General features: G+C 38.7%; 1 non-coding gene across 1 annotated transcript in view; it reads right to left on the bottom strand.

Annotated features, from left to right (window-relative positions):
• LOC143364384 (small subunit ribosomal RNA) overlaps nt 1-365 on the bottom strand; it is a 1,919-nt gene extending 1,554 nt beyond the window's left edge. Inside the window, exon 1 of the ribosomal RNA XR_013084100.1 lies at nt 1-365. This exon is cut by the window's left edge and continues 1,554 nt beyond it. This is a non-coding gene — a ribosomal RNA (small subunit ribosomal RNA).
• Nucleotides 366-10,000: the final 9,635 nt, after the last annotated feature.

The raw sequence follows: 10,000 nt of genomic DNA, 5'->3' as shown, positions 1-10,000 counted from the left end.
CAGAATCTACCATCGACAGTTGATAAGGCAGACATTTGAAAGATGCGTCGCCGGTGCTAGTAGACCATGCGATCAGCACAAAGTTATTCAGAGTCACCAAAGCAAACGATGAACGAACGTAGACGCCCGACACCGATTGGTTTTGATCTAATAAAAGCGTTCCTACCATCTCTGGTCGGAACTCTGTTTTGCATGTATTAGCTCTAGAATTACCACAGTTATCCAAGTAAATGTGGGTACGATCTAAGAAACCATAACTGATTTAATGAGCCATTCGCGGTTTCACCTTAATGCGGCATGTACTGAGACATGCATGGCTTAATCTTTGAGACAAGCATATGACTACTGGCAGGATCAACCAGGGAGCTTCGACAATTTTTCGAATGTCTTCGCCGCCAGCTCTCTTCGAGACAGGTCGATGACACTTTTTCTTCCAATCATATATATATTTTATACTCGTGCAAATTGTCAGAGAACCTTTTGCACGAGATACATATATCTTCTCTTCTCTATAAATATTCAACCTCGAACAAATTCCTTTTCAAATATACCTCCTCCTCCTCTGCGTTCTCGGTTTCTCAATTTTATACGTATATCTTGAACAAGACTTTCTTATAAATATCTTATCTTGTTCAGATATTTTACTTGTTTCAACTTTCTTATAAATATCTTATTGAAACAAGTTTCATACATTCGTTTCGTATAATAACATGGTTTGCCTAATCGTGGAGGCGCGTATAGTTCCAAACATGGATCGCGGAAGCACGTAACCACTGCGCTGGACAAAATCGACACAAGTGCCGAGGAAGCGCGGACAGGACGCATGCTGGACTGCGAGAAACCGTGTTCTTCTGCTCGCGCTGGGCATAAACGAAATAGGACACCTCTATTATTTAACGAATTTTTCTCTTTATTCTGTCTTTAAAAGACAGAATTTTTTTTCTCTTTAACTCTATTTTCTCTTTTTCATACCTTAGTCGCTCGGACATAAGAGTTGATGCTCAGTTAGTACGAGTAAACACAAAAGTGAATACAAGTCACCAACCTCCACTAAGGGAAGGCTCGCCACATAAGGGCCATTCGGTCTAGGACACCGACCCGTGGCAATGCTGTGTAGAGAATAATTCGATACGAAGCACGGTACGAAACAGTCAAGACCGAAGTCTCGAGGCGCCCATGACTGCTTCTCGACCGAGATCGTAGAATAGCCACAGACGCGCGCTGCACCGACCGACTCGACCGAACCGTCGACTCTCTTATAGATACCGAACGGCCGGCCGGGACGCCGGCGCCGCGCGGTCAATAGCACGCGCGCTTATGGCCGCAAACCGCCGCGGCAACAGACCTCCCGGCGGGGCTGTTGGAACTTAGAGCGAAAAAAGTATAAAAATTTTTTTCACAAAATATAATAAATTTTAATATTTCTATATTATTTTACACAAAATAACCAACTTTTCATAATTCACCGAACTTTGAAAATTTTTCTAAGTCCCACAAATAAGAGGAAAATTTTTAAATATCGGTCCTAGACGATTTTCGACGTGATATCACTGTAATATAGACGGTTTCTAACAATATATATCATAACACCAAACTCGCTACAATTATTATTTATCGAGTTATTAGCAAATAATGGACGGATGTGCTACTCCGTCGGACGTTCGACGAAAATTTTTCTAAGTCCCACCGCCAAGAGGAAACTTTTTCCCTATCGGTCCTAGACGATTTTCGACGTGATATCACTGTAATATAGACGGTTTCTAACAATATATATCATAACACCAAACTCGCTACAATTATTATTTATCGAGTTATTAGCAAATAATGGACGGATGTGCTACTCCGTCGACAAAACTCTGGAAATTTTTCTAAGTCCCACCGCCAAGAGGAAACTTTTTCCCTATCGGTCCTAGACGATTTTCGACGTGATATCACTGTAATATAGACGGTTTCTAACAATATATATCATAACACCAAACTCGCTACAATTATTATTTATCGAGTTATTAGCAAATAATGGACGGATGTGCTACTCCGTCGGACGTTCGACGAAAATTTTTCTAAGTCCCACCGCCAAGAGGAAACTTTTTCCCTATCGGTCCTAGACGATTTTCGACGTGATATCACTGTAATATAGACGGTTTCTAACAATATATATCATAACACCAAACTCGCTACAATTATTATTTATCGAGTTATTAGCAAATAATGGACGGATGTGCTACTCCGTCGACAAAACTCTGGAAATTTTTCTAAGTCCCACCGCCAAGAGGAAACTTTTTCCCTATCGGTCCTAGACGATTTTCGACGTGATATCACTGTAATATAGACGGTTTCTAACAATATATATCATAACACCAAACTCGCTACAATTATTATTTATCGAGTTATTAGCAAATAATGGACGGATGTGCTACTCCGTCGGACGTTCGACGAAAATTTTTCTAAGTCCCACCGCCAAGAGGAAACTTTTTCCCTATCGGTCCTAGACGATTTTCGACGTGATATCACTGTAATATAGACGGTTTCTAACAATATATATCATAACACCAAACTCGCTACAATTATTATTTATCGAGTTATTAGCAAATAATGGACGGATGTGCTACTCCGTCGACAAAACTCTGGAAATTTTTCTAAGTCCCACCGCCAAGAGGAAACTTTTTCCCTATCGGTCCTAGACGATTTTCGACGTGATATCACTGTAATATAGACGGTTTCTAACAATATATATCATAACACCAAACTCGCTACAATTATTATTTATCGAGTTATTAGCAAATAATGGACGGATGTGCTACTCCGTCGGACGTTCGACGAAAATTTTTCTAAGTCCCACCGCCAAGAGGAAACTTTTTCCCTATCGGTCCTAGACGATTTTCGACGTGATATCACTGTAATATAGACGGTTTCTAACAATATATATCATAACACCAAACTCGCTACAATTATTATTTATCGAGTTATTAGCAAATAATGGACGGATGTGCTACTCCGTCGACAAAACTCTGGAAATTTTTCTAAGTCCCACCGCCAAGAGGAAACTTTTTCCCTATCGGTCCTAGACGATTTTCGACGTGATATCACTGTAATATAGACGGTTTCTAACAATATATATCATAACACCAAACTCGCTACAATTATTATTTATCGAGTTATTAGCAAATAATGGACGGATGTGCTACTCCGTCGGACGTTCGACGAAAATTTTTCTAAGTCCCACCGCCAAGAGGAAACTTTTTCCCTATCGGTCCTAGACGATTTTCGACGTGATATCACTGTAATATAGACGGTTTCTAACAATATATATCATAACACCAAACTCGCTACAATTATTATTTATCGAGTTATTAGCAAATAATGGACGGATGTGCTACTCCGTCGACAAAACTCTGGAAATTTTTCTAAGTCCCACCGCCAAGAGGAAACTTTTTCCCTATCGGTCCTAGACGATTTTCGACGTGATATCACTGTAATATAGACGGTTTCTAACAATATATATCATAACACCAAACTCGCTACAATTATTATTTATCGAGTTATTAGCAAATAATGGACGGATGTGCTACTCCGTCGGACGTTCGACGAAAATTTTTCTAAGTCCCACCGCCAAGAGGAAACTTTTTCCCTATCGGTCCTAGACGATTTTCGACGTGATATCACTGTAATATAGACGGTTTCTAACAATATATATCATAACACCAAACTCGCTACAATTATTATTTATCGAGTTATTAGCAAATAATGGACGGATGTGCTACTCCGTCGACAAAACTCTGGAAATTTTTCTAAGTCCCACCGCCAAGAGGAAACTTTTTCCCTATCGGTCCTAGACGATTTTCGACGTGATATCACTGTAATATAGACGGTTTCTAACAATATATATCATAACACCAAACTCGCTACAATTATTATTTATCGAGTTATTAGCAAATAATGGACGGATGTGCTACTCCGTCGGACGTTCGACGAAAATTTTTCTAAGTCCCACCGCCAAGAGGAAACTTTTTCCCTATCGGTCCTAGACGATTTTCGACGTGATATCACTGTAATATAGACGGTTTCTAACAATATATATCATAACACCAAACTCGCTACAATTATTATTTATCGAGTTATTAGCAAATAATGGACGGATGTGCTACTCCGTCGACAGTTCTCTGGAAATTTTTCTAAGTCCCACCGCCAAGAGGAAACTTTTTCCCTATCGGTCCTAGACGATTTTCGACGTGATATCACTGTAATATAGACGGTTTCTAACAATATATATCATAACACCAAACTCGCTACAATTATTATTTATCGAGTTATTAGCAAATAATGGACGGATGTGCTACTCCGTCGGACGTTCGACGAAAATTTTTCTAAGTCCCACCGCCAAGAGGAAACTTTTTCCCTATCGGTCCTAGACGATTTTCGACGTGATATCACTGTAATATAGACGGTTTCTAACAATATATATCATAACACCAAACTCGCTACAATTATTATTTATCGAGTTATTAGCAAATAATGGACGGATGTGCTACTCCGTCGACAAAACTCTGGAAATTTTTCTAAGTCCCACCGCCAAGAGGAAACTTTTTCCCTATCGGTCCTAGACGATTTTCGACGTGATATCACTGTAATATAGACGGTTTCTAACAATATATATCATAACACCAAACTCGCTACAATTATTATTTATCGAGTTATTAGCAAATAATGGACGGATGTGCTACTCCGTCGGACGTTCGACGAAAATTTTTCTAAGTCCCACCGCCAAGAGGAAACTTTTTCCCTATCGGTCCTAGACGATTTTCGACGTGATATCACTGTAATATAGACGGTTTCTAACAATATATATCATAACACCAAACTCGCTACAATTATTATTTATCGAGTTATTAGCAAATAATGGACGGATGTGCTACTCCGTCGACAAAACTCTGGAAATTTTTCTAAGTCCCACCGCCAAGAGGAAACTTTTTCCCTATCGGTCCTAGACGATTTTCGACGTGATATCACTGTAATATAGACGGTTTCTAACAATATATATCATAACACCAAACTCGCTACAATTATTATTTATCGAGTTATTAGCAAATAATGGACGGATGTGCTACTCCGTCGGACGTTCGACGAAAATTTTTCTAAGTCCCACCGCCAAGAGGAAACTTTTTCCCTATCGGTCCTAGACGATTTTCGACGTGATATCACTGTAATATAGACGGTTTCTAACAATATATATCATAACACCAAACTCGCTACAATTATTATTTATCGAGTTATTAGCAAATAATGGACGGATGTGCTACTCCGTCGACAAAACTCTGGAAATTTTTCTAAGTCCCACCGCCAAGAGGAAACTTTTTCCCTATCGGTCCTAGACGATTTTCGACGTGATATCACTGTAATATAGACGGTTTCTAACAATATATATCATAACACCAAACTCGCTACAATTATTATTTATCGAGTTATTAGCAAATAATGGACGGATGTGCTACTCCGTCGGACGTTCGACGAAAATTTTTCTAAGTCCCACCGCCAAGAGGAAACTTTTTCCCTATCGGTCCTAGACGATTTTCGACGTGATATCACTGTAATATAGACGGTTTCTAACAATATATATCATAACACCAAACTCGCTACAATTATTATTTATCGAGTTATTAGCAAATAATGGACGGATGTGCTACTCCGTCGACAAAACTCTGGAAATTTTTCTAAGTCCCACCGCCAAGAGGAAACTTTTTCCCTATCGGTCCTAGACGATTTTCGACGTGATATCACTGTAATATAGACGGTTTCTAACAATATATATCATAACACCAAACTCGCTACAATTATTATTTATCGAGTTATTAGCAAATAATGGACGGATGTGCTACTCCGTCGGACGTTCGACGAAAATTTTTCTAAGTCCCACCGCCAAGAGGAAACTTTTTCCCTATCGGTCCTAGACGATTTTCGACGTGATATCACTGTAATATAGACGGTTTCTAACAATATATATCATAACACCAAACTCGCTACAATTATTATTTATCGAGTTATTAGCAAATAATGGACGGATGTGCTACTCCGTCGACAAAACTCTGGAAATTTTTCTAAGTCCCACCGCCAAGAGGAAACTTTTTCCCTATCGGTCCTAGACGATTTTCGACGTGATATCACTGTAATATAGACGGTTTCTAACAATATATATCATAACACCAAACTCGCTACAATTATTATTTATCGAGTTATTAGCAAATAATGGACGGATGTGCTACTCCGTCGGACGTTCGACGAAAATTTTTCTAAGTCCCACCGCCAAGAGGAAACTTTTTCCCTATCGGTCCTAGACGATTTTCGACGTGATATCACTGTAATATAGACGGTTTCTAACAATATATATCATAACACCAAACTCGCTACAATTATTATTTATCGAGTTATTAGCAAATAATGGACGGATGTGCTACTCCGTCGACAAAACTCTGGAAATTTTTCTAAGTCCCACCGCCAAGAGGAAACTTTTTCCCTATCGGTCCTAGACGATTTTCGACGTGATATCACTGTAATATAGACGGTTTCTAACAATATATATCATAACACCAAACTCGCTACAATTATTATTTATCGAGTTATTAGCAAATAATGGACGGATGTGCTACTCCGTCGGACGTTCGACGAAAATTTTTCTAAGTCCCACCGCCAAGAGGAAACTTTTTCCCTATCGGTCCTAGACGATTTTCGACGTGATATCACTGTAATATAGACGGTTTCTAACAATATATATCATAACACCAAACTCGCTACAATTATTATTTATCGAGTTATTAGCAAATAATGGACGGATGTGCTACTCCGTCGACAAAACTCTGGAAATTTTTCTAAGTCCCACCGCCAAGAGGAAACTTTTTCCCTATCGGTCCTAGACGATTTTCGACGTGATATCACTGTAATATAGACGGTTTCTAACAATATATATCATAACACCAAACTCGCTACAATTATTATTTATCGAGTTATTAGCAAATAATGGACGGATGTGCTACTCCGTCGGACGTTCGACGAAAATTTTTCTAAGTCCCACCGCCAAGAGGAAACTTTTTCCCTATCGGTCCTAGACGATTTTCGACGTGATATCACTGTAATATAGACGGTTTCTAACAATATATATCATAACACCAAACTCGCTACAATTATTATTTATCGAGTTATTAGCAAATAATGGACGGATGTGCTACTCCGTCGACAAAACTCTGGAAATTTTTCTAAGTCCCACCGCCAAGAGGAAACTTTTTCCCTATCGGTCCTAGACGATTTTCGACGTGATATCACTGTAATATAGACGGTTTCTAACAATATATATCATAACACCAAACTCGCTACAATTATTATTTATCGAGTTATTAGCAAATAATGGACGGATGTGCTACTCCGTCGGACGTTCGACGAAAATTTTTCTAAGTCCCACCGCCAAGAGGAAACTTTTTCCCTATCGGTCCTAGACGATTTTCGACGTGATATCACTGTAATATAGACGGTTTCTAACAATATATATCATAACACCAAACTCGCTACAATTATTATTTATCGAGTTATTAGCAAATAATGGACGGATGTGCTACTCCGTCGACAAAACTCTGGAAATTTTTCTAAGTCCCACCGCCAAGAGGAAACTTTTTCCCTATCGGTCCTAGACGATTTTCGACGTGATATCACTGTAATATAGACGGTTTCTAACAATATATATCATAACACCAAACTCGCTACAATTATTATTTATCGAGTTATTAGCAAATAATGGACGGATGTGCTACTCCGTCGGACGTTCGACGAAAATTTTTCTAAGTCCCACCGCCAAGAGGAAACTTTTTCCCTATCGGTCCTAGACGATTTTCGACGTGATATCACTGTAATATAGACGGTTTCTAACAATATATATCATAACACCAAACTCGCTACAATTATTATTTATCGAGTTATTAGCAAATAATGGACGGATGTGCTACTCCGTCGACAAAACTCTGGAAATTTTTCTAAGTCCCACCGCCAAGAGGAAACTTTTTCCCTATCGGTCCTAGACGATTTTCGACGTGATATCACTGTAATATAGACGGTTTCTAACAATATATATCATAACACCAAACTCGCTACAATTATTATTTATCGAGTTATTAGCAAATAATGGACGGATGTGCTACTCCGTCGGACGTTCGACGAAAATTTTTCTAAGTCCCACCGCCAAGAGGAAACTTTTTCCCTATCGGTCCTAGACGATTTTCGACGTGATATCACTGTAATATAGACGGTTTCTAACAATATATATCATAACACCAAACTCGCTACAATTATTATTTATCGAGTTATTAGCAAATAATGGACGGATGTGCTACTCCGTCGACAAAACTCTGGAAATTTTTCTAAGTCCCACCGCCAAGAGGAAACTTTTTCCCTATCGGTCCTAGACGATTTTCGACGTGATATCACTGTAATATAGACGGTTTCTAACAATATATATCATAACACCAAACTCGCTACAATTATTATTTATCGAGTTATTAGCAAATAATGGACGGATGTGCTACTCCGTCGACAAAACTCTGGAAATTTTTCTAAGTCCCACCGCCAAGAGGAAACTTTTTCCCTATCGGTCCTAGACGATTTTCGACGTGATATCACTGTAATATAGACGGTTTCTAACAATATATATCATAACACCAAACTCGCTACAATTATTATTTATCGAGTTATTAGCAAATAATGGACGGATGTGCTACTCCGTCGGACGTTCGACGAAAATTTTTCTAAGTCCCACCGCCAAGAGGAAACTTTTTCCCTATCGGTCCTAGACGATTTTCGACGTGATATCACTGTAATATAGACGGTTTCTAACAATATATATCATAACACCAAACTCGCTACAATTATTATTTATCGAGTTATTAGCAAATAATGGACGGATGTGCTACTCCGTCGACAAAACTCTGGAAATTTTTCTAAGTCCCACCGCCAAGAGGAAACTTTTTCCCTATCGGTCCTAGACGATTTTCGACGTGATATCACTGTAATATAGACGGTTTCTAACAATATATATCATAACACCAAACTCGCTACAATTATTATTTATCGAGTTATTAGCAAATAATGGACGGATGTGCTACTCCGTCGGACGTTCGACGAAAATTTTTCTAAGTCCCACCGCCAAGAGGAAACTTTTTCCCTATCGGTCCTAGACGATTTTCGACGTGATATCACTGTAATATAGACGGTTTCTAACAATATATGTCATAACACCAAACTCGCTACAATTATTATTTATCGAGTTATTAGCAAATAATGGACGGATGTGCTACTCCGTCGACAAAACTCTGGAAATTTTTCTAAGTCCCACCGCTAAGAGGAAACTTTTTCCGTATCGGTCCTAGACGATTTTCGACGTGATATCACTGTAATATAGACGGTTTCTAACAATATATGTCATAACACCAAACTCGCTACAATTATTATTTATCGAGTTATTAGCAAATAATGGACGGATGTGCTACTCCGTCGACAAAACTCTGGAAATTTTTCTAAGTCCCACCGCCAAGAGGAAACTTTTTCCCTATCGGTCCTAGACGATTTTCGACGTGATATCACTGTAATATAGACGGTTTCTAACAATATATATCATAACACCAAACTCGCTACAATTATTATTTATCGAGTTATTAGCAAATAATGGACGGATGTGCTACTCCGTCGACAAAACTCTGGAAATTTTTCTAAGTCCCACCGCCAAGAGGAAACTTTTTCCGTATCGGTCCTAGACGATTTTCGACGTGATATCACTGTAATATAGACGGTTTCTAACAATATATATCATAACACCAAACTCGCTACAATTATTATTTATCGAGTTATTAGCAAATAATGGACGGATGTGCTACTCCGTCGACAAAACTCTGGAAATTTTTCTAAGTCCCACCGCCAAGAGGAAACTTTTTCCCTATCGGTCCTAGACGATTTTCGACGTGATATCACT

The sequence above is a fragment of the Halictus rubicundus genome, unplaced genomic scaffold, assembly GCF_050948215.1.
Source record: "Halictus rubicundus isolate RS-2024b unplaced genomic scaffold, iyHalRubi1_principal scaffold0505, whole genome shotgun sequence".
NCBI classification, from domain to species: Eukaryota; Metazoa; Arthropoda; class Insecta; order Hymenoptera; family Halictidae; genus Halictus; species Halictus rubicundus.
Note: the sequence above shows the minus strand (reverse complement) of the source record. Positions and strands in the feature narration are given on the sequence as shown.